Genomic DNA, 21,413 nt, shown 5'->3' on the forward strand with positions numbered 1-21,413 from the left:
TGTTGACTTGGGTCAGAATTGTTCGGCAGCAGCTGAGGGGTGGTTGGCAAATGAAATCGCATGTTGCTCTGACGCTCCTCTGTACCGCATGATTGCGCAAAGCAAAACCATACAACCCAAGGTGGTGTTTGATAACCAGCAAAGACAGTGCTGAGATTTGAATTCAGTATGTCCTATTTACTACACAAGCTTTAACCAACTAAGCCACGGCGCCAACCTGCACACACTCTCTCAGGGAGGGGCACTTAGAGGATTAAAGCATCCAGATAAGAGGCCAACGGCCAGGCTCTGCACAGCAATGGCCTCATCTGGCCGTCTAGAAGTCCAGTTTGCTATCTATTGTACCACAGAGCCTGTCAGCAAGTGTTGACCTGTTCAAAAGAGCGTCAGCATTATCCGGATCTGGTTTGGAAATGCAATCGCCTGCTGCCTTTGCTATCCCTGTTTGCAGTCCGATCTCAGAAAAGCACATGCTTGAGGCACACAGGGGACGCTAAAGGCACCGCTGGGATTTGAACCCAGGATCTCCTGTTTACGAGACAGACGCTTTAACCAACTAAGCCACGGCGCCAAGCAGAGCCCTACAGCTCTGGGAGGGTGAGTAAGTTGATCAAAACATCCAGCGGTGAGGACAAAGGTCCACGTGCTGGTCAGCTTATGAGATTTTTCACAACTTTCTGTTGCCAGAGGGCATAAGCGTGCAATTTAATGATAAACGAAAGGCAAGAAGTCACCAATCTGTTTTGACTCAAACCCACAAACTTTAAATGGCCTCACACCGGAGACTAATAGCCCAATGCGCTACACTCTGCGCCACGTGCAGCAGCTCCTTCCAGGCTTGCAGCAGTCCTAAACCAAGGATCACCTGTTTGCAAGGCAAGCTCTTTGACCAGCTGAGCCATGCTGCATCGCTGAGATGACTCTGGCCAGTATTGTTCGGCAGCATCTGAGGGGTGGTTCGCAAATTAAATTGCATGCTGCTCTGGCACTCCTCTGTACCCCCTTTTTTACGGAGAGCAAAACCTCACAGCCCAAGGCGTCACTTGATCACCAGCAAAGGCACCGCTGGGATTCGAACTCAGGATCTCCTGTTTACTAGACAGGCGCTTTAACCAACTAAGCCACGGTGCCAACTTGCATGTACCTGCCAAGAAAGTGAGATTTAGAGTTTTATAAGTCCGGAGGGGTGGCCAGAGAGCATATGTGTTTGTTGGCCAAGCGCCATTAACAGAAAGCCAAAAGCAACGACTCTGGTGGGACTCGAACCCACAACCTTTGAATGGCCTCATCTGGCAGTCTAGAAGTCCAATGCGCTATCCATTGCGCCACAGAGCCACGTGTGGAGTTTTTTTTTCCTGGCTGTTCCAGTGCGTTGAATTGAGTTCAGGTATTTGGGGAGCGGGAAGGACAAGATATGTGGGCCTCTCTGCAATTGGTATGTGGTTGGAAAAGCGGAGTATCTGTAAGGGCTTCCTTTCCCAGAAAGAACCCACAGAGCAGAGCCACCTGTTAAAAGGCACCGCTGGGAATCGAACCCAGGATCTCCTGTTTACAAGACAAGCGCTTTGACCAGCTAAGCCACGGCGCCCTGCTGCGTTGTTGACTTGGGTCAGAATTGTTCGGCAGCAGCTGAGGGGTGGTTGGCAAATGAAATCGCATGTTGCTCTGACGCTCCTCTGTACCGCATGATTGCGCAAAGCAAAACCATACAACCCAAGGTGGTGTTTGATAACCAGCAAAGACAGTGCTGAGATTTGAATTCAGTATGTCCTATTTACTACACAAGCTTTAACCAACTAAGCCACGGCGCCAACCTGCACACACTCTCTCAGGGAGGGGCACTTAGAGGATTAAAGCATCCAGATAAGAGGCCAACGGCCAGGCTCTGCACAGCAATGGCCTCATCTGGCCGTCTAGAAGTCCAGTTTGCTATCTATTGTACCACAGAGCCTGTCAGCAAGTGTTGACCTGTTCAAAAGAGCGTCAGCATTATCAGGATCTGGTTTGGAAATGCAATCGCCTGCTGCCTTTGCTATCCCTGTTTGCAGTCCGATCTCAGAAAAGCACATGCTTGAGGCACACAGGGGACGCTAAAGGCACCGCTGGGATTTGAACCCAGGATCTCCTGTTTACGAGACAGACGCTTTAACCAAGTAAGCCACGGCGCCAAGCAGAGCCCTACAGCTCTGGGAGGGTGAGTAAGTTGATCAAAACATCCAGCGGTGAGGACAAAGGTCCACGTGCTGGTCAGCTTATGAGATTTTTCACAACTTTCTGTTGCCAGAGGGCATAAGCGTGCAATTTAATGATAAACGAAAGGCAAGAAGTCACCAATCTGTTTTGACTCAAACCCACAAACTTTAAATGGCCTCACACCGGAGACTAATAGCCCAATGCGCTACACTCTGCGCCACGTGCAGCAGCTCCTTCCAGGCTTGCAGCAGTCCTAAACCAAGGATCACCTGTTTGCAAGGCAAGCTCTTTGACCAGCTGAGCCATGCTGCATCGCTGAGATGACTCTGGCCAGTATTGTTCGGCAGCATCTGAGGGGTGGTTCGCAAATTAAATTGCATGCTGCTCTGGCACTCCTCTGCACCCCCTTTTTTACGGAGAGCAAAACCTCACAGCCCAAGGCGTCACTTGATCACCAGCAAAGGCACCGCTGGGATTCGAACCCAGGATCTCCTGTTTACTAGACAGGCGCTTTAACCAACTAAGCCACGGCGCCAACTTGCATGTACATGCCAAGAAAGTGAGATTTAGAGTTTTATAAGTCCGGAGGGGTGGCCAGAGAGCATATGTGTTTGTTGGCCAAGCGCCATTAACAGAAAGCCAAAAGCTACGACTCTGGTGGGACTCGAACCCACAACCTTGGAATGGCCTCAACTGGCAGTCTAGAAGTCCAATGCGCTATCCATTGCGCCACAGAGCCACGTGTGGAGTTTTTTTTTCCTGGCTGTTCCAGTGCGTTGAATTGAGTTCAGGTATTTGGGGAGCGGGAAGGACAAGATATGTGGGCCTCTCTGCAATTGGTATGTGGTTGGAAAAGCGGAGTATCTGTAAGGGCTTCCTTTCCCAGAAAGAACCCACAGAGCAGAGCCACCTGTTAAAAGGCACCGCTGGGAATCGAACCCAGGATCTCCTGTTTACAAGACAAGCACTTTGACCAGCTAAGCCACGGCGCCCTGCTGCGTTGTTGACTTGGGTCAGAATTGTTCGGCAGCAGCTGAGGGGTGGTTGGCAAATGAAATCGCATGTTGCTCTGACGCTCCTCTGTACCGCATGATTGTGCAAAGCAAAACCATACAACCCAAGGTGGTGTTTGATAACCAGCAAAGACAGTGCTGAGATTTGAATTCAGTATGTCCTATTTACTACACAAGCTTTAACCAACTAAGCCACGGCGCCAACCTGCACACACTCTCTCAGGGAGGGGCACTTAGAGGATTAAAGCATCCAGATAAGAGGCCAACGGCCAGGCTCTGCACAGCAATGGCCTCATCTGGCCGTCTAGAAGTCCAGTTTGCTATCTATTGTACCACAGAGCCTGTCAGCAAGTGTTGACCTGTTCAAAAGAGCGTCAGCATTATCCGGATCTGGTTTGGAAATGCAATCGCCTGCTGCCTTTGCTATCCCTGTTTGCAGTCCGATCTCAGAAAAGCACATGCTTGAGGCACACAGGGGACGCTAAAGGCACCGCTGGGATTTGAACCCAGGATCTCCTGTTTACGAGACAGACGCTTTAACCAACTAAGCCACGGCGCCAAGCAGAGCCCTACAGCTCTGGGAGGGTGAGTAAGTTGATCAAAACATCCAGCGGTGAGGACAAAGGTCCACGTGCTGGTCAGCTTATGAGATTTTTCACAACTTTCTGTTGCCAGAGGGCATAAGCGTGCAATTTAATGATAAACGAAAGGCAAGAAGTCACCAATCTGTTTTGACTCAAACCCACAAACTTTAAATGGCCTCACACCGGAGACTAATAGCCCAATGCGCTACACTCTGCGCCACGTGCAGCAGCTCCTTCCAGGCTTGCAGCAGTCCTAAACCAAGGATCACCTGTTTGCAAGGCAAGCTCTTTGACCAGCTGAGCCATGCTGCATCGCTGAGATGACTCTGGCCAGTATTGTTCGGCAGCATCTGAGGGGTGGTTCGCAAATTAAATTGCATGCTGCTCTGGCACTCCTCTGTACCCCCTTTTTTACGGAGAGCAAAACCTCACAGCCCAAGGCGTCACTTGATCACCAGCAAAGGCACCGCTGGGATTCGAACTCAGGATCTCCTGTTTACTAGACAGGCGCTTTAACCAACTAAGCCACGGTGCCAACTTGCATGTACCTGCCAAGAAAGTGAGATTTAGAGTTTTATAAGTCCGGAGGGGTGGCCAGAGAGCATATGTGTTTGTTGGCCAAGCGCCATTAACAGAAAGCCAAAAGCAACGACTCTGGTGGGACTCGAACCCACAACCTTTGAATGGCCTCATCTGGCAGTCTAGAAGTCCAATGCGCTATCCATTGCGCCACAGAGCCACGTGTGGAGTTTTTTTTTCCTGGCTGTTCCAGTGCGTTGAATTGAGTTCAGGTATTTGGGGAGCGGGAAGGACAAGATATGTGGGCCTCTCTGCAATTGGTATGTGGTTGGAAAAGCGGAGTATCTGTAAGGGCTTCCTTTCCCAGAAAGAACCCACAGAGCAGAGCCACCTGTTAAAAGGCACCGCTGGGAATCGAACCCAGGATCTCCTGTTTACAAGACAAGCGCTTTGACCAGCTAAGCCACGGCGCCCTGCTGCGTTGTTGACTTGGGTCAGAATTGTTCGGCAGCAGCTGAGGGGTGGTTGGCAAATGAAATCGCATGTTGCTCTGACGCTCCTCTGTACCGCATGATTGCGCAAAGCAAAACCATACAACCCAAGGTGGTGTTTGATAACCAGCAAAGACAGTGCTGAGATTTGAATTCAGTATGTCCTATTTACTACACAAGCTTTAACCAACTAAGCCACGGCGCCAACCTGCACACACTCTCTCAGGGAGGGGCACTTAGAGGATTAAAGCATCCAGATAAGAGGCCAACGGCCAGGCTCTGCACAGCAATGGCCTCATCTGGCCGTCTAGAAGTCCAGTTTGCTATCTATTGTACCACAGAGCCTGTCAGCAAGTGTTGACCTGTTCAAAAGAGCGTCAGCATTATCAGGATCTGGTTTGGAAATGCAATCGCCTGCTGCCTTTGCTATCCCTGTTTGCAGTCCGATCTCAGAAAAGCACATGCTTGAGGCACACAGGGGACGCTAAAGGCACCGCTGGGATTTGAACCCAGGATCTCCTGTTTACGAGACAGACGCTTTAACCAAGTAAGCCACGGCGCCAAGCAGAGCCCTACAGCTCTGGGAGGGTGAGTAAGTTGATCAAAACATCCAGCGGTGAGGACAAAGGTCCACGTGCTGGTCAGCTTATGAGATTTTTCACAACTTTCTGTTGCCAGAGGGCATAAGCGTGCAATTTAATGATAAACGAAAGGCAAGAAGTCACCAATCTGTTTTGACTCAAACCCACAAACTTTAAATGGCCTCACACCGGAGACTAATAGCCCAATGCGCTACACTCTGCGCCACGTGCAGCAGCTCCTTCCAGGCTTGCAGCAGTCCTAAACCAAGGATCACCTGTTTGCAAGGCAAGCTCTTTGACCAGCTGAGCCATGCTGCATCGCTGAGATGACTCTGGCCAGTATTGTTCGGCAGCATCTGAGGGGTGGTTCGCAAATTAAATTGCATGCTGCTCTGGCACTCCTCTGCACCCCCTTTTTTACGGAGAGCAAAACCTCACAGCCCAAGGCGTCACTTGATCACCAGCAAAGGCACCGCTGGGATTCGAACCCAGGATCTCCTGTTTACTAGACAGGCGCTTTAACCAACTAAGCCACGGCGCCAACTTGCATGTACATGCCAAGAAAGTGAGATTTAGAGTTTTATAAGTCCGGAGGGGTGGCCAGAGAGCATATGTGTTTGTTGGCCAAGCGCCATTAACAGAAAGCCAAAAGCTACGACTCTGGTGGGACTCGAACCCACAACCTTGGAATGGCCTCAACTGGCAGTCTAGAAGTCCAATGCGCTATCCATTGCGCCACAGAGCCACGTGTGGAGTTTTTTTTTCCTGGCTGTTCCAGTGCGTTGAATTGAGTTCAGGTATTTGGGGAGCGGGAAGGACAAGATATGTGGGCCTCTCTGCAATTGGTATGTGGTTGGAAAAGCGGAGTATCTGTAAGGGCTTCCTTTCCCAGAAAGAACCCACAGAGCAGAGCCACCTGTTAAAAGGCACCGCTGGGAATCGAACCCAGGATCTCCTGTTTACAAGACAAGCACTTTGACCAGCTAAGCCACGGCGCCCTGCTGCGTTGTTGACTTGGGTCAGAATTGTTCGGCAGCAGCTGAGGGGTGGTTGGCAAATGAAATCGCATGTTGCTCTGACGCTCCTCTGTACCGCATGATTGTGCAAAGCAAAACCATACAACCCAAGGTGGTGTTTGATAACCAGCAAAGACAGTGCTGAGATTTGAATTCAGTATGTCCTATTTACTACACAAGCTTTAACCAACTAAGCCACGGCGCCAACCTGCACACACTCTCTCAGGGAGGGGCACTTAGAGGATTAAAGCATCCAGATAAGAGGCCAACGGCCAGGCTCTGCACAGCAATGGCCTCATCTGGCCGTCTAGAAGTCCAGTTTGCTATCTATTGTACCACAGAGCCTGTCAGCAAGTGTTGACCTGTTCAAAAGAGCGTCAGCATTATCAGGATCTGGTTTGGAAATGCAATCGCCTGCTGCCTTTGCTATCCCTGTTTGCAGTCCGATCTCAGAAAAGCACATGCTTGAGGCACACAGGGGACGCTAAAGGCACCGCTGGGATTTGAACCCAGGATCTCCTGTTTACGAGACAGACGCTTTAACCAAGTAAGCCACGGCGCCAAGCAGAGCCCTACAGCTCTGGGAGGGTGAGTAAGTTGATCAAAACATCCAGCGGTGAGGACAAAGGTCCACGTGCTGGTCAGCTTATGAGATTTTTCACAACTTTCTGTTGCCAGAGGGCATAAGCGTGCAATTTAATGATAAACGAAAGGCAAGAAGTCACCAATCTGTTTTGACTCAAACCCACAAACTTTAAATGGCCTCACACCGGAGACTAATAGCCCAATGCGCTACACTCTGCGCCACGTGCAGCAGCTCCTTCCAGGCTTGCAGCAGTCCTAAACCAAGGATCACCTGTTTGCAAGGCAAGCTCTTTGACCAGCTGAGCCATGCTGCATCGCTGAGATGACTCTGGCCAGTATTGTTCGGCAGCATCTGAGGGGTGGTTCGCAAATTAAATTGCATGCTGCTCTGGCACTCCTCTGCACCCCCTTTTTTACGGAGAGCAAAACCTCACAGCCCAAGGCGTCACTTGATCACCAGCAAAGGCACCGCTGGGATTCGAACCCAGGATCTCCTGTTTACTAGACAGGTGCTTTAACCAACTAAGCCACGGCGCCAACTTGCATGTACCTGCCAAGAAAGTGAGATTTAGAGTTTTATAAGTCCGGAGGGGTGGCCAGAGAGCATATGTGTTTGTTGGCCAAGCGCCATTAACAGAAAGCCAAAAGCAACGACTCTGGTGGGACTCGAACCCACAACCTTTGAATGGCCTCATCTGGCAGTCTAGAAGTCCAATGCGCTATCCATTGCGCCACAGAGCCACGTGTGGAGTTTTTTTTTCCTGGCTGTTCCAGTGCGTTGAATTGAGTTCAGGTATTTGGGGAGCGGGAAGGACAAGATATGTGGGCCTCTCTGCAATTGGTATGTGGTTGGAAAAGCGGAGTATCTGTAAGGGCTTCCTTTCCCAGAAAGAACCCACAGAGCAGAGCCACCTGTTAAAAGGCACCGCTGGGAATCGAACCCAGGATCTCCTGTTTACAAGACAAGCGCTTTGACCAGCTAAGCCACGGCGCCCTGCTGCGTTGTTGACTTGGGTCAGAATTGTTCGGCAGCAGCTGAGGGGTGGTTGGCAAATGAAATCGCATGTTGCTCTGACGCTCCTCTGTACCGCATGATTGCGCAAAGCAAAACCATACAACCCAAGGTGGTGTTTGATAACCAGCAAAGACAGTGCTGAGATTTGAATTCAGTATGTCCTATTTACTACACAAGCTTTAACCAACTAAGCCACGGCGCCAACCTGCACACACTCTCTCAGGGAGGGGCACTTAGAGGATTAAAGCATCCAGATAAGAGGCCAACGGCCAGGCTCTGCACAGCAATGGCCTCATCTGGCCGTCTAGAAGTCCAGTTTGCTATCTATTGTACCACAGAGCCTGTCAGCAAGTGTTGACCTGTTCAAAAGAGCGTCAGCATTATCAGGATCTGGTTTGGAAATGCAATCGCCTGCTGCCTTTGCTATCCCTGTTTGCAGTCCGATCTCAGAAAAGCACATGCTTGAGGCACACAGGGGACGCTAAAGGCACCGCTGGGATTTGAACCCAGGATCTCCTGTTTACGAGACAGACGCTTTAACCAAGTAAGCCACGGCGCCAAGCAGAGCCCTACAGCTCTGGGAGGGTGAGTAAGTTGATCAAAACATCCAGCGGTGAGGACAAAGGTCCACGTGCTGGTCAGCTTATGAGATTTTTCACAACTTTCTGTTGCCAGAGGGCATAAGCGTGCAATTTAATGATAAACGAAAGGCAAGAAGTCACCAATCTGTTTTGACTCAAACCCACAAACTTTAAATGGCCTCACACCGGAGACTAATAGCCCAATGCGCTACACTCTGCGCCACGTGCAGCAGCTCCTTCCAGGCTTGCAGCAGTCCTAAACCAAGGATCACCTGTTTGCAAGGCAAGCTCTTTGACCAGCTGAGCCATGCTGCATCGCTGAGATGACTCTGGCCAGTATTGTTCCGCAGCATCTGAGGGGTGGTTCGCAAATTAAATTGCATGCTGCTCTGGCACTCCTCTGCACCCCCTTTTTTACGGAGAGCAAAACCTCACAGCCCAAGGCGTCACTTGATCACCAGCAAAGGCACCGCTGGGATTCGAACCCAGGATCTCCTGTTTACTAGACAGGCGCTTTAACCAACTAAGCCACGGCGCCAACTTGCATGTACCTGCCAAGAAAGTGAGATTTAGAGTTTTATAAGTCCGGAGGGGTGGCCAGAGAGCATATGTGTTTGTTGGCCAAGCGCCATTAACAGAAAGCCAAAAGCAACGACTCTGGTGGGACTCGAACCCACAACCTTTGAATGGCCTCATCTGGCAGTCTAGAAGTCCAATGCGCTATCCATTGCGCCACAGAGCCACGTGTGGAGTTTTTTTTTCCTGGCTGTTCCAGTGCGTTGAATTGAGTTCAGGTATTTGGGGAGCGGGAAGGACAAGATATGTGGGCCTCTCTGCAATTGGTATGTGGTTGGAAAAGCGGAGTATCTGTAAGGGCTTCCTTTCCCAGAAAGAACCCACAGAGCAGAGCCACCTGTTAAAAGGCACCGCTGGGAATCGAACCCAGGATCTCCTGTTTACAAGACAAGCGCTTTGACCAGCTAAGCCACGGCGCCCTGCTGCGTTGTTGACTTGGGTCAGAATTGTTCGGCAGCAGCTGAGGGGTGGTTGGCAAATGAAATCGCATGTTGCTCTGACGCTCCTCTGTACCGCATGATTGCGCAAAGCAAAACCATACAACCCAAGGTGGTGTTTGATAACCAGCAAAGACAGTGCTGAGATTTGAATTCAGTATGTCCTATTTACTACACAAGCTTTAACCAACTAAGCCACGGCGCCAACCTGCACACACTCTCTCAGGGAGGGGCACTTAGAGGATTAAAGCATCCAGATAAGAGGCCAACGGCCAGGCTCTGCACAGCAATGGCCTCATCTGGCCGTCTAGAAGTCCAGTTTGCTATCTATTGTACCACAGAGCCTGTCAGCAAGTGTTGACCTGTTCAAAAGAGCGTCAGCATTATCAGGATCTGGTTTGGAAATGCAATCGCCTGCTGCCTTTGCTATCCCTGTTTGCAGTCCGATCTCAGAAAAGCACATGCTTGAGGCACACAGGGGACGCTAAAGGCACCGCTGGGATTTGAACCCAGGATCTCCTGTTTACGAGACAGACGCTTTAACCAAGTAAGCCACGGCGCCAAGCAGAGCCCTACAGCTCTGGGAGGGTGAGTAAGTTGATCAAAACATCCAGCGGTGAGGACAAAGGTCCACGTGCTGGTCAGCTTATGAGATTTTTCACAACTTTCTGTTGCCAGAGGGCATAAGCGTGCAATTTAATGATAAACGAAAGGCAAGAAGTCACCAATCTGTTTTGACTCAAACCCACAAACTTTAAATGGCCTCACACCGGAGACTAATAGCCCAATGCGCTACACTCTGCGCCACGTGCAGCAGCTCCTTCCAGGCTTGCAGCAGTCCTAAACCAAGGATCACCTGTTTGCAAGGCAAGCTCTTTGACCAGCTGAGCCATGCTGCATCGCTGAGATGACTCTGGCCAGTATTGTTCGGCAGCATCTGAGGGGTGGTTCGCAAATTAAATTGCATGCTGCTCTGGCACTCCTCTGCACCCCCTTTTTTACGGAGAGCAAAACCTCACAGCCCAAGGCGTCACTTGATCACCAGCAAAGGCACCGCTGGGATTCGAACCCAGGATCTCCTGTTTACTAGACAGGCGCTTTAACCAACTAAGCCACGGCGCCAACTTGCATGTACCTGCCAAGAAAGTGAGATTTAGAGTTTTATAAGTCCGGAGGGGTGGCCAGAGAGCATATGTGTTTGTTGGCCAAGCGCCATTAACAGAAAGCCAAAAGCTACGACTCTGGTGGGACTCGAACCCACAACCTTTGAATGGCCTCATCTGGCAGTCTAGAAGTCCAATGCGCTATCCATTGCGCCACAGAGCCACGTGTGGAGTTTTTTTTTCCTGGCTGTTCCAGTGCGTTGAATTGAGTTCAGGTATTTGGGGAGCGGGAAGGACAAGATATGTGGGCCTCTCTGCAATTGGTATGTGGTTGGAAAAGCGGAGTATCTGTAAGGGCTTCCTTTCCCAGAAAGAACCCACAGAGCAGAGCCACCTGTTAAAAGGCACCGCTGGGAATCGAACCCAGGATCTCCTGTTTACAAGACAAGCACTTTGACCAGCTAAGCCACGGCGCCCTGCTGCATTGTTGACTTGGGTCAGAATTGTTCGGCAGCAGCTGAGGGGTGGTTGGCAAATGAAATCGCATGTTGCTCTGACGCTCCTCTGTACCGCATGATTGCGCAAAGCAAAACCATACAACCCAAGGTGGTGTTTGATAACCAGCAAAGACAGTGCTGAGATTTGAATTCAGTATGTCCTATTTACTACACAAGCTTTAACCAACTAAGCCACGGCGCCAACCTGCACACACTCTCTCAGGGAGGGGCACTTAGAGGATTAAAGCATCCAGATAAGAGGCCAACGGCCAGGCTCTGCACAGCAATGGCCTCATCTGGCCGTCTAGAAGTCCAGTTTGCTATCTATTGTACCACAGAGCCTGTCAGCAAGTGTTGACCTGTTCAAAAGAGCGTCAGCATTATCAGGATCTGGTTTGGAAATGCAATCGCCTGCTGCCTTTGCTATCCCTGTTTGCAGTCCGATCTCAGAAAAGCACATGCTTGAGGCACACAGGGGACGCTAAAGGCACCGCTGGGATTTGAACCCAGGATCTCCTGTTTACGAGACAGACGCTTTAACCAACTAAGCCACGGCGCCAAGCAGAGCCCTAAAGCTCTGGGAGGGTGAGTAAGTTGATCAAAACATCCAGCGGTGAGGACAAAGGTCCACGTGCTGGTCAGCTTATGAGATTTTTCACAACTTTCTGTTGCCAGAGGGCATAAGCGTGCAATTTAATGATAAACGAAAGGCAAGAAGTCACCAATCTGTTTTGACTCAAACCCACAAACTTTAAATGGCCTCACACCGGAGACTAATAGCCCAATGCGCTACACTCTGCGCCACGTGCAGCAGCTCCTTCCAGGCTTGCAGCAGTCCTAAACCAAGGATCACCTGTTTGCAAGGCAAGCTCTTTGACCAGCTGAGCCATGCTGCATCGCTGAGATGACTCTGGCCAGTATTGTTCGGCAGCATCTGAGGGGTGGTTCGCAAATTAAATTGCATGCTGCTCTGGCACTCCTCTGCACCCCCTTTTTTACGGAGAGCAAAACCTCACAGCCCAAGGCGTCACTTGATCACCAGCAAAGGCACCGCTGGGATTCGAACCCAGGATCTCCTGTTTACTAGACAGGCGCTTTAACCAACTAAGCCACGGCGCCAACTTGCATGTACCTGCCAAGAAAGTGAGATTTAGAGTTTTATAAGTCCGGAGGGGTGGCCAGAGAGCATATGTGTTTGTTGGCCAAGCGCCATTAACAGAAAGCCAAAAGCAACGACTCTGGTGGGACTCGAACCCACAACCTTTGAATGGCCTCATCTGGCAGTCTAGAAGTCCAATGCGCTATCCATTGCGCCACAGAGCCACGTGTGGAGTTTTTTTTTCCTGGCTGTTCCAGTGCGTTGAATTGAGTTCAGGTATTTGGGGAGCGGGAAGGACAAGATATGTGGGCCTCTCTGCAATTGGTATGTGGTTGGAAAAGCGGAGTATCTGTAAGGGCTTCCTTTCCCAGAAAGAACCCACAGAGCAGAGCCACCTGTTAAAAGGCACCGCTGGGAATCCTGCTGCGTTGTTGACTTGGGTCAGAATTGTTCGGCAGCAGCTGAGGGGTGGTTGGCAAATGAAATCGCATGTTGCTCTGACGCTCCTCTGTACCGCATGATTGCGCAAAGCAAAACCATACAACCCAAGGTGGTGTTTGATAACCAGCAAAGACAGTGCTGAGATTTGAATTCAGTATGTCCTATTTACTACACAAGCTTTAACCAACTAAGCCACGGCGCCAACCTGCACACACTCTCTCAGGGAGGGGCACTTAGAGGATTAAAGCATCCAGATAAGAGGCCAACGGCCAGGCTCTGCACAGCAATGGCCTCATCTGGCCGTCTAGAAGTCCAGTTTGCTATCTATTGTACCACAGAGCCTGTCAGCAAGTGTTGACCTGTTCAAAAGAGCGTCAGCATTATCCGGATCTGGTTTGGAAATGCAATCGCCTGCTGCCTTTGCTATCCCTGTTTGCAGTCCGATCTCAGAAAAGCACATGCTTGAGGCACACAGGGGACGCTAAAGGCACCGCTGGGATTTGAACCCAGGATCTCCTGTTTACGAGACAGACGCTTTAACCAACTAAGCCACGGCGCCAAGCAGAGCCCTACAGCTCTGGGAGGGTGAGTAAGTTGATCAAAACATCCAGCGGTGAGGACAAAGGTCCACGTGCTGGTCAGCTTATGAGATTTTTCACAACTTTCTGTTGCCAGAGGGCATAAGCGTGCAATTTAATGATAAACGAAAGGCAAGAAGTCACCAATCTGTTTTGACTCAAACCCACAAACTTTAAATGGCCTCACACCGGAGACTAATAGCCCAATGCGCTACACTCTGCGCCACGTGCAGCAGCTCCTTCCAGGCTTGCAGCAGTCCTAAACCAAGGATCACCTGTTTGCAAGGCAAGCTCTTTGACCAGCTGAGCCATGCTGCATCGCTGAGATGACTCTGGCCAGTATTGTTCGGCAGCATCTGAGGGGTGGTTCGCAAATTAAATTGCATGCTGCTCTGGCACTCCTCTGTACCCCCTTTTTTACGGAGAGCAAAACCTCACAGCCCAAGGCGTCACTTGATCACCAGCAAAGGCACCGCTGGGATTCGAACTCAGGATCTCCTGTTTACTAGACAGGCGCTTTAACCAACTAAGCCACGGTGCCAACTTGCATGTACCTGCCAAGAAAGTGAGATTTAGAGTTTTATAAGTCCGGAGGGGTGGCCAGAGAGCATATGTGTTTGTTGGCCAAGCGCCATTAACAGAAAGCCAAAAGCAACGACTCTGGTGGGACTCGAACCCACAACCTTTGAATGGCCTCATCTGGCAGTCTAGAAGTCCAATGCGCTATCCATTGCGCCACAGAGCCACGTGTGGAGTTTTTTTTTCCTGGCTGTTCCAGTGCGTTGAATTGAGTTCAGGTATTTGGGGAGCGGGAAGGACAAGATATGTGGGCCTCTCTGCAATTGGTATGTGGTTGGAAAAGCGGAGTATCTGTAAGGGCTTCCTTTCCCAGAAAGAACCCACAGAGCAGAGCCACCTGTTAAAAGGCACCGCTGGGAATCGAACCCAGGATCTCCTGTTTACAAGACAAGCGCTTTGACCAGCTAAGCCACGGCGCCCTGCTGCGTTGTTGACTTGGGTCAGAATTGTTCGGCAGCAGCTGAGGGGTGGTTGGCAAATGAAATCGCATGTTGCTCTGACGCTCCTCTGTACCGCATGATTGCGCAAAGCAAAACCATACAACCCAAGGTGGTGTTTGATAACCAGCAAAGACAGTGCTGAGATTTGAATTCAGTATGTCCTATTTACTACACAAGCTTTAACCAACTAAGCCACGGCGCCAACCTGCACACACTCTCTCAGGGAGGGGCACTTAGAGGATTAAAGCATCCAGATAAGAGGCCAACGGCCAGGCTCTGCACAGCAATGGCCTCATCTGGCCGTCTAGAAGTCCAGTTTGCTATCTATTGTACCACAGAGCCTGTCAGCAAGTGTTGACCTGTTCAAAAGAGCGTCAGCATTATCAGGATCTGGTTTGGAAATGCAATCGCCTGCTGCCTTTGCTATCCCTGTTTGCAGTCCGATCTCAGAAAAGCACATGCTTGAGGCACACAGGGGACGCTAAAGGCACCGCTGGGATTTGAACCCAGGATCTCCTGTTTACGAGACAGACGCTTTAACCAAGTAAGCCACGGCGCCAAGCAGAGCCCTACAGCTCTGGGAGGGTGAGTAAGTTGATCAAAACATCCAGCGGTGAGGACAAAGGTCCACGTGCTGGTCAGCTTATGAGATTTTTCACAACTTTCTGTTGCCAGAGGGCATAAGCGTGCAATTTAATGATAAACGAAAGGCAAGAAGTCACCAATCTGTTTTGACTCAAACCCACAAACTTTAAATGGCCTCACACCGGAGACTAATAGCCCAATGCGCTACACTCTGCGCCACGTGCAGCAGCTCCTTCCAGGCTTGCAGCAGTCCTAAACCAAGGATCACCTGTTTGCAAGGCAAGCTCTTTGACCAGCTGAGCCATGCTGCATCGCTGAGATGACTCTGGCCAGTATTGTTCCGCAGCATCTGAGGGGTGGTTCGCAAATTAAATTGCATGCTGCTCTGGCACTCCTCTGCACCCCCTTTTTTACGGAGAGCAAAACCTCACAGCCCAAGGCGTCACTTGATCACCAGCAAAGGCACCGCTGGGATTCGAACCCAGGATCTCCTGTTTACTAGACAGGCGCTTTAACCAACTAAGCCACGGCGCCAACTTGCATGTACCTGCCAAGAAAGTGAGATTTAGAGTTTTATAAGTCCGGAGGGGTGGCCAGAGAGCATATGTGTTTGTTGGCCAAGCGCCATTAACAGAAAGCCAAAAGCTACGACTCTGGTGGGACTCGAACCCACAACCTTTGAATGGCCTCAACTGGCAGTCTAGAAGTCCAATGCGCTATCCATTGCGCCACAGAGCCACGTGTGGAGTTTTTTTTTCCTGGCTGTTCCAGTGCGTTGAATTGAGTTCAGGTATTTGGGGAGCGGGAAGGACAAGATATGTGGGCCTCTCTGCAATTGGTATGTGGTTGGAAAAGCGGAGTATCTGTAAGGGCTTCCTTTCCCAGAAAGAACCCACAGAGCAGAGCCACCTGTTAAAAGGCACCGCTGGGAATCGAACCCAGGATCTCCTGTTTACAAGACAAGCACTTTGACCAGCTAAGCCACGGCGCCCTGCTGCGTTGTTGACTTGGGTCAGAATTGTTCGGCAGCAGCTGAGGGGTGGTTGGCAAATGAAATCGCATGTTGCTCTGACGCTCCTCTGTACCGCATGATTGCGCAAAGCAAAACCATACAACCCAAGGTGGTGTTTGATAACCAGCAAAGACAGTGCTGAGATTTGAATTCAGTATGTCCTATTTACTACACAAGCTTTAACCAACTAAGCCACGGCGCCAACCTGCACACACTCTCTCAGGGAGGGGCACTTAGAGGATTAAAGCATCCAGATAAGAGGCCAACGGCCAGGCTCTGCACAGCAATGGCCTCATCTGGCCGTCTAGAAGTCCAGTTTGCTATCTATTGTACCACAGAGCCTGTCAGCAAGTGTTGACCTGTTCAAAAGAGCGTCAGCATTATCAGGATCTGGTTTGGAAATGCAATCGCCTGCTGCCTTTGCTATCCCTGTTTGCAGTCCGATCTCAGAAAAGCACATGCTTGAGGCACACAGGGGACGCTAAAGGCACCGCTGGGATTTGAACCCAGGATCTCCTGTTTACGAGACAGACGCTTTAACCAACTAAGCCACGGCGCCAAGCAGAGCCCTAAAGCTCTGGGAGGGTGAGTAAGTTGATCAAAACATCCAGCGGTGAGGACAAAGGTCCACGTGCTGGTCAGCTTATGAGATTTTTCACAACTTTCTGTTGCCAGAGGGCATAAGCGTGCAATTTAATGATAAACGAAAGGCAAGAAGTCACCAATCTGTTTTGACTCAAACCCTCAAACTTTAAATGGCCTCACACCGGAGACTAATAGCCCAATGCGCTACACTCTGCGCCACGTGCAGCAGCTCCTTCCAGGCTTGCAGCAGTCCTAAACCAAGGATCACCTGTTTGCAAGGCAAGCTCTTTGACCAGCTGAGCCATGCTGCATCGCTGAGATGACTCTGGCCAGTATTGTTCGGCAGCATCTGAGGGGTGGTTCGCAAATTAAATTGCATGCTGCTCTGGCACTCCTCTGCACCCCCTTTTTTACGGAGAGCAAAACCTCACAGCCCAAGGCGTCACTTGATCACCAGCAAAGGCACCGCTGGGATTCGAACCCAGGATCTCCTGTTTACTAGACAGGTGCTTTAACCAACTAAGCCACGGCGCCAACTTGCATGTACCTGCCAAGAAAGTGAGATTTAGAGTTTTATAAGTCCGGAGGGGTGGCCAGAGAGCATATGTGTTTGTTGGCCAAGCGCCATTAACAGAAAGCCAAAAGCAACGACTCTGGTGGGACTCGAACCCACAACCTTTGAATGGCCTCATCTGGCAGTCTAGAAGTCCAATGCGCTATCCATTGCGCCACAGAGCCACGTGTGGAGTTTTTTTTTCCTGGCTGTTCCAGTGCGTTGAATTGAGTTCAGGTATTTGGGGAGCGGGAAGGACAAGATATGTGGGCCTCTCTGCAATTGGTATGTGGTTGGAAAAGCGGAGTATCTGTAAGGGCTTCCTTTCCCAGAAAGAACCCACAGAGCAGAGCCACCTGTTAAAAGGCACCGCTGGGAATCGAACCCAGGATCTCCTGTTTACAAGACAAGCACTTTGACCAGCTAAGCCACGGCGCCCTGCTGCGTTGTTGACTTGGGTCAGAATTGTTCGGCAGCAGCTGAGGGGTGGTTGGCAAATGAAATCGCATGTTGCTCTGACGCTCCTCTGTACCGCATGATTGCGCAAAGCAAAACCATACAACCCAAGGTGGTGTTTGATAACCAGCAAAGACAGTGCTGAGATTTGAATTCAGTATGTCCTATTTACTACACAAGCTTTAACCAACTAAGCCACGGCGCCAACCTGCACACACTCTCTCAGGGAGGGGCACTTAGAGGATTAAAGCATCCAGATAAGAGGCCAACGGCCAGGCTCTGCACAGCAATGGCCTCATCTGGCCGTCTAGAAGTCCAGTTTGCTATCTATTGTACCACAGAGCCTGTCAGCAAGTGTTGACCTGTTCAAAAGAGCGTCAGCATTATCAGGATCTGGTTTGGAAATGCAATCGCCTGCTGCCTTTGCTATCCCTGTTTGCAGTCCGATCTCAGAAAAGCACATGCTTGAGGCACACAGGGGACGCTAAAGGCACCGCTGGGATTTGAACCCAGGATCTCCTGTTTACGAGACAGACGCTTTAACCAACTAAGCCACGGCGCCAAGCAGAGCCCTAAAGCTCTGGGAGGGTGAGTAAGTTGATCAAAACATCCAGCGGTGAGGACAAAGGTCCACGTGCTGGTCAGCTTATGAGATTTTTCACAACTTTCTGTTGCCAGAGGGCATAAGCGTGCAATTTAATGATAAACGAAAGGCAAGAAGTCACCAATCTGTTTTGACTCAAACCCTCAAACTTTAAATGGCCTCACACCGGAGACTAATAGCCCAATGCGCTACACTCTGCGCCACGTGCAGCAGCTCCTTCCAGGCTTGCAGCAGTCCTAAACCAAGGATCACCTGTTTGCAAGGCAAGCTCTTTGACCAGCTGAGCCATGCTGCATCGCTGAGATGACTCTGGCCAGTATTGTTCGGCAGCATCTGAGGGGTGGTTCGCAAATTAAATTGCATGCTGCTCTGGCACTCCTCTGCACCCCCTTTTTTACGGAGAGCAAAACCTCACAGCCCAAGGCGTCACTTGATCACCAGCAAAGGCACCGCTGGGATTCGAACCCAGGATCTCCTGTTTACTAGACAGGTGCTTTAACCAACTAAGCCACGGCGCCAACTTGCATGTACCTGCCAAGAAAGTGAGATTTAGAGTTTTATAAGTCCGGAGGGGTGGCCAGAGAGCATATGTGTTTGTTGGCCAAGCGCCATTAACAGAAAGCCAAAAGCAACGACTCTGGTGGGACTCGAACCCACAACCTTTGAATGGCCTCATCTGGCAGTCTAGAAGTCCAATGCGCTATCCATTGCGCCACAGAGCCACGTGTGGAGTTTTTTTTTCCTGGCTGTTCCAGTGCGTTGAATTGAGTTCAGGTATTTGGGGAGCGGGAAGGACAAGATATGTGGGCCTCTCTGCAATTGGTATGTGGTTGGAAAAGCGGAGTATCTGTAAGGGCTTCCTTTCCCAGAAAGAACCCACAGAGCAGAGCCACCTGTTAAAAGGCACCGCTGGGAATCCTGCTGCGTTGTTGACTTGGGTCAGAATTGTTCGGCAGCAGCTGAGGGGTGGTTGGCAAATGAAATCGCATGTTGCTCTGACGCTCCTCTGTACCGCATGATTGCGCAAAGCAAAACCATACAACCCAAGGTGGTGTTTGATAACCAGCAAAGACAGTGCTGAGATTTGAATTCAGTATGTCCTATTTACTACACAAGCTTTAACCAACTAAGCCACGGCGCCAACCTGCACACACTCTCTCAGGGAGGGGCACTTAGAGGATTAAAGCATCCAGATAAGAGGCCAACGGCCAGGCTCTGCACAGCAATGGCCTCATCTGGCCGTCTAGAAGTCCAGTTTGCTATCTATTGTACCACAGAGCCTGTCAGCAAGTGTTGACCTGTTCAAAAGAGCGTCAGCATTATCAGGATCTGGTTTGGAAATGCAATCGCCTGCTGCCTTTGCTATCCCTGTTTGCAGTCCGATCTCAGAAAAGCACATGCTTGAGGCACACAGGGGACGCTAAAGGCACCGCTGGGATTTGAACCCAGGATCTCCTGTTTACGAGACAGACGCTTTAACCAACTAAGCCACGGCGCCAAGCAGAGCCCTACAGCTCTGGGAGGGTGAGTAAGTTGATCAAAACATCCAGCGGTGAGGACAAAGGTCCACGTGCTGGTCAGCTTATGAGATTTTTCACAACTTTCTGTTGCCAGAGGGCATAAGCGTGCAATTTAATGATAAACGAAAGGCAAGAAGTCACCAATCTGTTTTGACTCAAACCCACAAACTTTAAATGGCCTCACACCGGAGACTAATAGCCCAATGCGCTACACTCTGCGCCACGTGCAGCAGCTCCTTCCAGGCTTGCAGCAGTCCTAAACCAAGGATCACCTGTTTGCAAGGCAAGCTCTTTGACCAGCTGAGCCATGCTGCATCGCTGAGATGACTCTGGCCAGTATTGTTCGGCAGCATCTGAGGGGTGGTTCGCAAATTAAATTGCATGCTGCTCTGGCACTCCTCTGCACCCCCTTTTTTACGGAGAGCAAAACCTCACAGCCCAAGGCGTCACTTGATCACCAGCAAAGGCACCGCTGGGATTCGAACCCAGGATCTCCTGTTTACTAGACAGGCGCTTTAACCAACTAAGCCACGGCGCCAACTTGCATGTACCTGCCGAGAAAGTGAGATTTAGAGTTTTATAAGTCCGGAGGGGTGGCCAGAGAGCATATGTGTTTGTTGGCCAAGCGCCATTAACAGAAAGCCAAAAGCAACGACTCTGGTGGGACTCGAACCCACAACCTTTGAATGGCCTCATCTGGCAGTCTAGAAGTCCAATGCGCTATCCATTGCGCCACAGAGCCACATGTGGAGTTTTTTTTTCCTGGCTGTTCCAGTGCGTTGAATTGAGTTCAGGTATTTGGGGAGCGGGAAGGACAAGATATGTGGGCCTCTCTGCAATTGGTATGTGGTTGGAAAAGCGGAGTATCTGTAAGGGCTTCCTTTCCCAGAAAGAACCCACAGAGCAGAGCCACCTGTTAAAAGGCACCGCTGGGAATCGAACCCAGGATCGCCTGTTTACAAGACAAGCGCTTTGACCAGCTAAGCCACGGCGCCCTGCTGCGTTGTTGACTTGGGTCAGAATTGTTCGGCAGCAGCTGAGGGGTGGTTGGCAAATGAAATCGCATGTTGCTCTGACGCTCCTCTGTACCGCATGATTGCGCAAAGCAAAACCATACAACCCAAGGTGGTGTTTGATAACCAGCAAAGACAGTGCTGAGATTTGAATTCAGTATGTCCTATTTACTACACAAGCTTTAACCAACTAAGCCACGGCGCCAACCTGCACACACTCTCTCAGGGAGGGGCACTTAGAGGATTAAAGCATCCAGATAAGAGGCCAACGGCCAGGCTCTGCACAGCAATGGCCTCATCTGGCCGTCTAGAAGTCCAGTTTGCTATCTATTGTACCACAGAGCCTGTCAGCAAGTGTTGACCTGTTCAAAAGAGCGTCAGCATTATCAGGATCTGGTTTGGAAATGCAATCGCCTGCTGCCTTTGCTATCCCTGTTTGCAGTCCGATCTCAGAAAAGCACATGCTTGAGGCACACAGGGGACGCTAAAGGCACCGCTGGGATTTGAACCCAGGATCTCCTGTTTACGAGACAGACGCTTTAACCAACTAAGCCACGGCGCCAAGCAGAGCCCTACAGCTCTGGGAGGGTGAGTAAGTTGATCAAAACATCCAGCGGTGAGGACAAAGGTCCACGTGCTGGTCAGCTTATGAGATTTTTCACAACTTTCTGTTGCCAGAGGGCATAAGCGTGCAATTTAATGATAAACGAAAGGCAAGAAGTCACCAATCTGTTTTGACTCAAACCCACAAACTTTA

General features: G+C 50.4%; 51 non-coding genes across 51 annotated transcripts; all 51 read right to left on the bottom strand.

Annotated features, from left to right (window-relative positions):
• Positions 1 to 497: 497 nt before the first annotated feature.
• On the bottom strand, positions 498 to 571 carry trnat-cgu (transfer RNA threonine (anticodon CGU)). Its single transcript has one exon. It is a non-coding gene; the product is annotated as a tRNA-Thr (tRNA).
• Positions 572 to 1,057: 486 nt separating this feature from the next.
• trnat-agu (transfer RNA threonine (anticodon AGU)) lies at positions 1,058 to 1,131 on the bottom strand. The gene has a single exon. It is a non-coding gene; the product is annotated as a tRNA-Thr (tRNA).
• Positions 1,132 to 1,245: 114 nt separating this feature from the next.
• trnar-ucu (transfer RNA arginine (anticodon UCU)) lies at positions 1,246 to 1,335 on the bottom strand. The gene is given in 2 exon segments: positions 1,246 to 1,281; positions 1,299 to 1,335. It is a non-coding gene; the product is annotated as a tRNA-Arg (tRNA).
• Positions 1,336 to 1,514: 179 nt separating this feature from the next.
• trnat-ugu (transfer RNA threonine (anticodon UGU)) lies at positions 1,515 to 1,588 on the bottom strand. The gene has a single exon. It is a non-coding gene; the product is annotated as a tRNA-Thr (tRNA).
• Positions 1,589 to 2,094: 506 nt separating this feature from the next.
• On the bottom strand, positions 2,095 to 2,168 carry trnat-cgu (transfer RNA threonine (anticodon CGU)). The gene has a single exon. It is a non-coding gene; the product is annotated as a tRNA-Thr (tRNA).
• Positions 2,169 to 2,654: 486 nt separating this feature from the next.
• Positions 2,655 to 2,728, bottom strand: trnat-agu (transfer RNA threonine (anticodon AGU)). The gene has a single exon. It is a non-coding gene; the product is annotated as a tRNA-Thr (tRNA).
• Positions 2,729 to 2,842: 114 nt separating this feature from the next.
• Positions 2,843 to 2,932, bottom strand: trnar-ucu (transfer RNA arginine (anticodon UCU)). Its single transcript is given in 2 exon segments — positions 2,843 to 2,877; positions 2,896 to 2,932. It is a non-coding gene; the product is annotated as a tRNA-Arg (tRNA).
• A 179-nt stretch (positions 2,933 to 3,111) lies between these two features.
• Positions 3,112 to 3,185, bottom strand: trnat-ugu (transfer RNA threonine (anticodon UGU)). Its single transcript has one exon. It is a non-coding gene; the product is annotated as a tRNA-Thr (tRNA).
• A 506-nt stretch (positions 3,186 to 3,691) lies between these two features.
• Positions 3,692 to 3,765, bottom strand: trnat-cgu (transfer RNA threonine (anticodon CGU)). The gene has a single exon. It is a non-coding gene; the product is annotated as a tRNA-Thr (tRNA).
• A 486-nt stretch (positions 3,766 to 4,251) lies between these two features.
• On the bottom strand, positions 4,252 to 4,325 carry trnat-agu (transfer RNA threonine (anticodon AGU)). The gene has a single exon. It is a non-coding gene; the product is annotated as a tRNA-Thr (tRNA).
• Positions 4,326 to 4,439: 114 nt separating this feature from the next.
• On the bottom strand, positions 4,440 to 4,529 carry trnar-ucu (transfer RNA arginine (anticodon UCU)). Its single transcript is given in 2 exon segments — positions 4,440 to 4,475; positions 4,493 to 4,529. It is a non-coding gene; the product is annotated as a tRNA-Arg (tRNA).
• Positions 4,530 to 4,708: 179 nt separating this feature from the next.
• Positions 4,709 to 4,782, bottom strand: trnat-ugu (transfer RNA threonine (anticodon UGU)). Its single transcript has one exon. It is a non-coding gene; the product is annotated as a tRNA-Thr (tRNA).
• A 506-nt stretch (positions 4,783 to 5,288) lies between these two features.
• On the bottom strand, positions 5,289 to 5,362 carry trnat-cgu (transfer RNA threonine (anticodon CGU)). Its single transcript has one exon. It is a non-coding gene; the product is annotated as a tRNA-Thr (tRNA).
• Positions 5,363 to 5,848: 486 nt separating this feature from the next.
• Positions 5,849 to 5,922, bottom strand: trnat-agu (transfer RNA threonine (anticodon AGU)). The gene has a single exon. It is a non-coding gene; the product is annotated as a tRNA-Thr (tRNA).
• A 114-nt stretch (positions 5,923 to 6,036) lies between these two features.
• Positions 6,037 to 6,126, bottom strand: trnar-ucu (transfer RNA arginine (anticodon UCU)). Its single transcript is given in 2 exon segments — positions 6,037 to 6,071; positions 6,090 to 6,126. It is a non-coding gene; the product is annotated as a tRNA-Arg (tRNA).
• Positions 6,127 to 6,305: 179 nt separating this feature from the next.
• trnat-ugu (transfer RNA threonine (anticodon UGU)) lies at positions 6,306 to 6,379 on the bottom strand. The gene has a single exon. It is a non-coding gene; the product is annotated as a tRNA-Thr (tRNA).
• A 506-nt stretch (positions 6,380 to 6,885) lies between these two features.
• Positions 6,886 to 6,959, bottom strand: trnat-cgu (transfer RNA threonine (anticodon CGU)). The gene has a single exon. It is a non-coding gene; the product is annotated as a tRNA-Thr (tRNA).
• A 486-nt stretch (positions 6,960 to 7,445) lies between these two features.
• trnat-agu (transfer RNA threonine (anticodon AGU)) lies at positions 7,446 to 7,519 on the bottom strand. The gene has a single exon. It is a non-coding gene; the product is annotated as a tRNA-Thr (tRNA).
• A 114-nt stretch (positions 7,520 to 7,633) lies between these two features.
• trnar-ucu (transfer RNA arginine (anticodon UCU)) lies at positions 7,634 to 7,723 on the bottom strand. Its single transcript is given in 2 exon segments — positions 7,634 to 7,669; positions 7,687 to 7,723. It is a non-coding gene; the product is annotated as a tRNA-Arg (tRNA).
• Positions 7,724 to 7,902: 179 nt separating this feature from the next.
• On the bottom strand, positions 7,903 to 7,976 carry trnat-ugu (transfer RNA threonine (anticodon UGU)). Its single transcript has one exon. It is a non-coding gene; the product is annotated as a tRNA-Thr (tRNA).
• Positions 7,977 to 8,482: 506 nt separating this feature from the next.
• On the bottom strand, positions 8,483 to 8,556 carry trnat-cgu (transfer RNA threonine (anticodon CGU)). Its single transcript has one exon. It is a non-coding gene; the product is annotated as a tRNA-Thr (tRNA).
• Positions 8,557 to 9,042: 486 nt separating this feature from the next.
• On the bottom strand, positions 9,043 to 9,116 carry trnat-agu (transfer RNA threonine (anticodon AGU)). Its single transcript has one exon. It is a non-coding gene; the product is annotated as a tRNA-Thr (tRNA).
• A 114-nt stretch (positions 9,117 to 9,230) lies between these two features.
• Positions 9,231 to 9,320, bottom strand: trnar-ucu (transfer RNA arginine (anticodon UCU)). The gene is given in 2 exon segments: positions 9,231 to 9,266; positions 9,284 to 9,320. It is a non-coding gene; the product is annotated as a tRNA-Arg (tRNA).
• Positions 9,321 to 9,499: 179 nt separating this feature from the next.
• trnat-ugu (transfer RNA threonine (anticodon UGU)) lies at positions 9,500 to 9,573 on the bottom strand. The gene has a single exon. It is a non-coding gene; the product is annotated as a tRNA-Thr (tRNA).
• A 506-nt stretch (positions 9,574 to 10,079) lies between these two features.
• trnat-cgu (transfer RNA threonine (anticodon CGU)) lies at positions 10,080 to 10,153 on the bottom strand. Its single transcript has one exon. It is a non-coding gene; the product is annotated as a tRNA-Thr (tRNA).
• Positions 10,154 to 10,639: 486 nt separating this feature from the next.
• trnat-agu (transfer RNA threonine (anticodon AGU)) lies at positions 10,640 to 10,713 on the bottom strand. The gene has a single exon. It is a non-coding gene; the product is annotated as a tRNA-Thr (tRNA).
• A 114-nt stretch (positions 10,714 to 10,827) lies between these two features.
• trnar-ucu (transfer RNA arginine (anticodon UCU)) lies at positions 10,828 to 10,917 on the bottom strand. The gene is given in 2 exon segments: positions 10,828 to 10,863; positions 10,881 to 10,917. It is a non-coding gene; the product is annotated as a tRNA-Arg (tRNA).
• A 179-nt stretch (positions 10,918 to 11,096) lies between these two features.
• On the bottom strand, positions 11,097 to 11,170 carry trnat-ugu (transfer RNA threonine (anticodon UGU)). Its single transcript has one exon. It is a non-coding gene; the product is annotated as a tRNA-Thr (tRNA).
• Positions 11,171 to 11,676: 506 nt separating this feature from the next.
• On the bottom strand, positions 11,677 to 11,750 carry trnat-cgu (transfer RNA threonine (anticodon CGU)). Its single transcript has one exon. It is a non-coding gene; the product is annotated as a tRNA-Thr (tRNA).
• A 486-nt stretch (positions 11,751 to 12,236) lies between these two features.
• On the bottom strand, positions 12,237 to 12,310 carry trnat-agu (transfer RNA threonine (anticodon AGU)). Its single transcript has one exon. It is a non-coding gene; the product is annotated as a tRNA-Thr (tRNA).
• Positions 12,311 to 12,424: 114 nt separating this feature from the next.
• trnar-ucu (transfer RNA arginine (anticodon UCU)) lies at positions 12,425 to 12,514 on the bottom strand. The gene is given in 2 exon segments: positions 12,425 to 12,460; positions 12,478 to 12,514. It is a non-coding gene; the product is annotated as a tRNA-Arg (tRNA).
• A 702-nt stretch (positions 12,515 to 13,216) lies between these two features.
• On the bottom strand, positions 13,217 to 13,290 carry trnat-cgu (transfer RNA threonine (anticodon CGU)). Its single transcript has one exon. It is a non-coding gene; the product is annotated as a tRNA-Thr (tRNA).
• Positions 13,291 to 13,776: 486 nt separating this feature from the next.
• Positions 13,777 to 13,850, bottom strand: trnat-agu (transfer RNA threonine (anticodon AGU)). The gene has a single exon. It is a non-coding gene; the product is annotated as a tRNA-Thr (tRNA).
• A 114-nt stretch (positions 13,851 to 13,964) lies between these two features.
• trnar-ucu (transfer RNA arginine (anticodon UCU)) lies at positions 13,965 to 14,054 on the bottom strand. Its single transcript is given in 2 exon segments — positions 13,965 to 14,000; positions 14,018 to 14,054. It is a non-coding gene; the product is annotated as a tRNA-Arg (tRNA).
• Positions 14,055 to 14,233: 179 nt separating this feature from the next.
• trnat-ugu (transfer RNA threonine (anticodon UGU)) lies at positions 14,234 to 14,307 on the bottom strand. Its single transcript has one exon. It is a non-coding gene; the product is annotated as a tRNA-Thr (tRNA).
• Positions 14,308 to 14,813: 506 nt separating this feature from the next.
• Positions 14,814 to 14,887, bottom strand: trnat-cgu (transfer RNA threonine (anticodon CGU)). Its single transcript has one exon. It is a non-coding gene; the product is annotated as a tRNA-Thr (tRNA).
• Positions 14,888 to 15,373: 486 nt separating this feature from the next.
• Positions 15,374 to 15,447, bottom strand: trnat-agu (transfer RNA threonine (anticodon AGU)). Its single transcript has one exon. It is a non-coding gene; the product is annotated as a tRNA-Thr (tRNA).
• A 114-nt stretch (positions 15,448 to 15,561) lies between these two features.
• On the bottom strand, positions 15,562 to 15,651 carry trnar-ucu (transfer RNA arginine (anticodon UCU)). Its single transcript is given in 2 exon segments — positions 15,562 to 15,597; positions 15,615 to 15,651. It is a non-coding gene; the product is annotated as a tRNA-Arg (tRNA).
• Positions 15,652 to 15,830: 179 nt separating this feature from the next.
• trnat-ugu (transfer RNA threonine (anticodon UGU)) lies at positions 15,831 to 15,904 on the bottom strand. Its single transcript has one exon. It is a non-coding gene; the product is annotated as a tRNA-Thr (tRNA).
• A 506-nt stretch (positions 15,905 to 16,410) lies between these two features.
• trnat-cgu (transfer RNA threonine (anticodon CGU)) lies at positions 16,411 to 16,484 on the bottom strand. The gene has a single exon. It is a non-coding gene; the product is annotated as a tRNA-Thr (tRNA).
• Positions 16,485 to 16,970: 486 nt separating this feature from the next.
• Positions 16,971 to 17,044, bottom strand: trnat-agu (transfer RNA threonine (anticodon AGU)). Its single transcript has one exon. It is a non-coding gene; the product is annotated as a tRNA-Thr (tRNA).
• A 114-nt stretch (positions 17,045 to 17,158) lies between these two features.
• Positions 17,159 to 17,248, bottom strand: trnar-ucu (transfer RNA arginine (anticodon UCU)). The gene is given in 2 exon segments: positions 17,159 to 17,194; positions 17,212 to 17,248. It is a non-coding gene; the product is annotated as a tRNA-Arg (tRNA).
• Positions 17,249 to 17,427: 179 nt separating this feature from the next.
• trnat-ugu (transfer RNA threonine (anticodon UGU)) lies at positions 17,428 to 17,501 on the bottom strand. Its single transcript has one exon. It is a non-coding gene; the product is annotated as a tRNA-Thr (tRNA).
• A 506-nt stretch (positions 17,502 to 18,007) lies between these two features.
• trnat-cgu (transfer RNA threonine (anticodon CGU)) lies at positions 18,008 to 18,081 on the bottom strand. Its single transcript has one exon. It is a non-coding gene; the product is annotated as a tRNA-Thr (tRNA).
• Positions 18,082 to 18,567: 486 nt separating this feature from the next.
• trnat-agu (transfer RNA threonine (anticodon AGU)) lies at positions 18,568 to 18,641 on the bottom strand. Its single transcript has one exon. It is a non-coding gene; the product is annotated as a tRNA-Thr (tRNA).
• A 114-nt stretch (positions 18,642 to 18,755) lies between these two features.
• On the bottom strand, positions 18,756 to 18,845 carry trnar-ucu (transfer RNA arginine (anticodon UCU)). The gene is given in 2 exon segments: positions 18,756 to 18,791; positions 18,809 to 18,845. It is a non-coding gene; the product is annotated as a tRNA-Arg (tRNA).
• Positions 18,846 to 19,547: 702 nt separating this feature from the next.
• Positions 19,548 to 19,621, bottom strand: trnat-cgu (transfer RNA threonine (anticodon CGU)). The gene has a single exon. It is a non-coding gene; the product is annotated as a tRNA-Thr (tRNA).
• Positions 19,622 to 20,107: 486 nt separating this feature from the next.
• On the bottom strand, positions 20,108 to 20,181 carry trnat-agu (transfer RNA threonine (anticodon AGU)). The gene has a single exon. It is a non-coding gene; the product is annotated as a tRNA-Thr (tRNA).
• A 114-nt stretch (positions 20,182 to 20,295) lies between these two features.
• trnar-ucu (transfer RNA arginine (anticodon UCU)) lies at positions 20,296 to 20,385 on the bottom strand. Its single transcript is given in 2 exon segments — positions 20,296 to 20,331; positions 20,349 to 20,385. It is a non-coding gene; the product is annotated as a tRNA-Arg (tRNA).
• A 179-nt stretch (positions 20,386 to 20,564) lies between these two features.
• On the bottom strand, positions 20,565 to 20,638 carry trnat-ugu (transfer RNA threonine (anticodon UGU)). The gene has a single exon. It is a non-coding gene; the product is annotated as a tRNA-Thr (tRNA).
• Positions 20,639 to 21,144: 506 nt separating this feature from the next.
• On the bottom strand, positions 21,145 to 21,218 carry trnat-cgu (transfer RNA threonine (anticodon CGU)). Its single transcript has one exon. It is a non-coding gene; the product is annotated as a tRNA-Thr (tRNA).
• Between the last annotated feature and the right edge of the window lie 195 nt (positions 21,219 to 21,413).

The sequence above is a fragment of the Carassius gibelio genome, chromosome B15 (genome assembly GCF_023724105.1).
Source record: "Carassius gibelio isolate Cgi1373 ecotype wild population from Czech Republic chromosome B15, carGib1.2-hapl.c, whole genome shotgun sequence".
In the NCBI taxonomy this organism is placed as follows: domain Eukaryota; kingdom Metazoa; phylum Chordata; class Actinopteri; order Cypriniformes; family Cyprinidae; genus Carassius; species Carassius gibelio.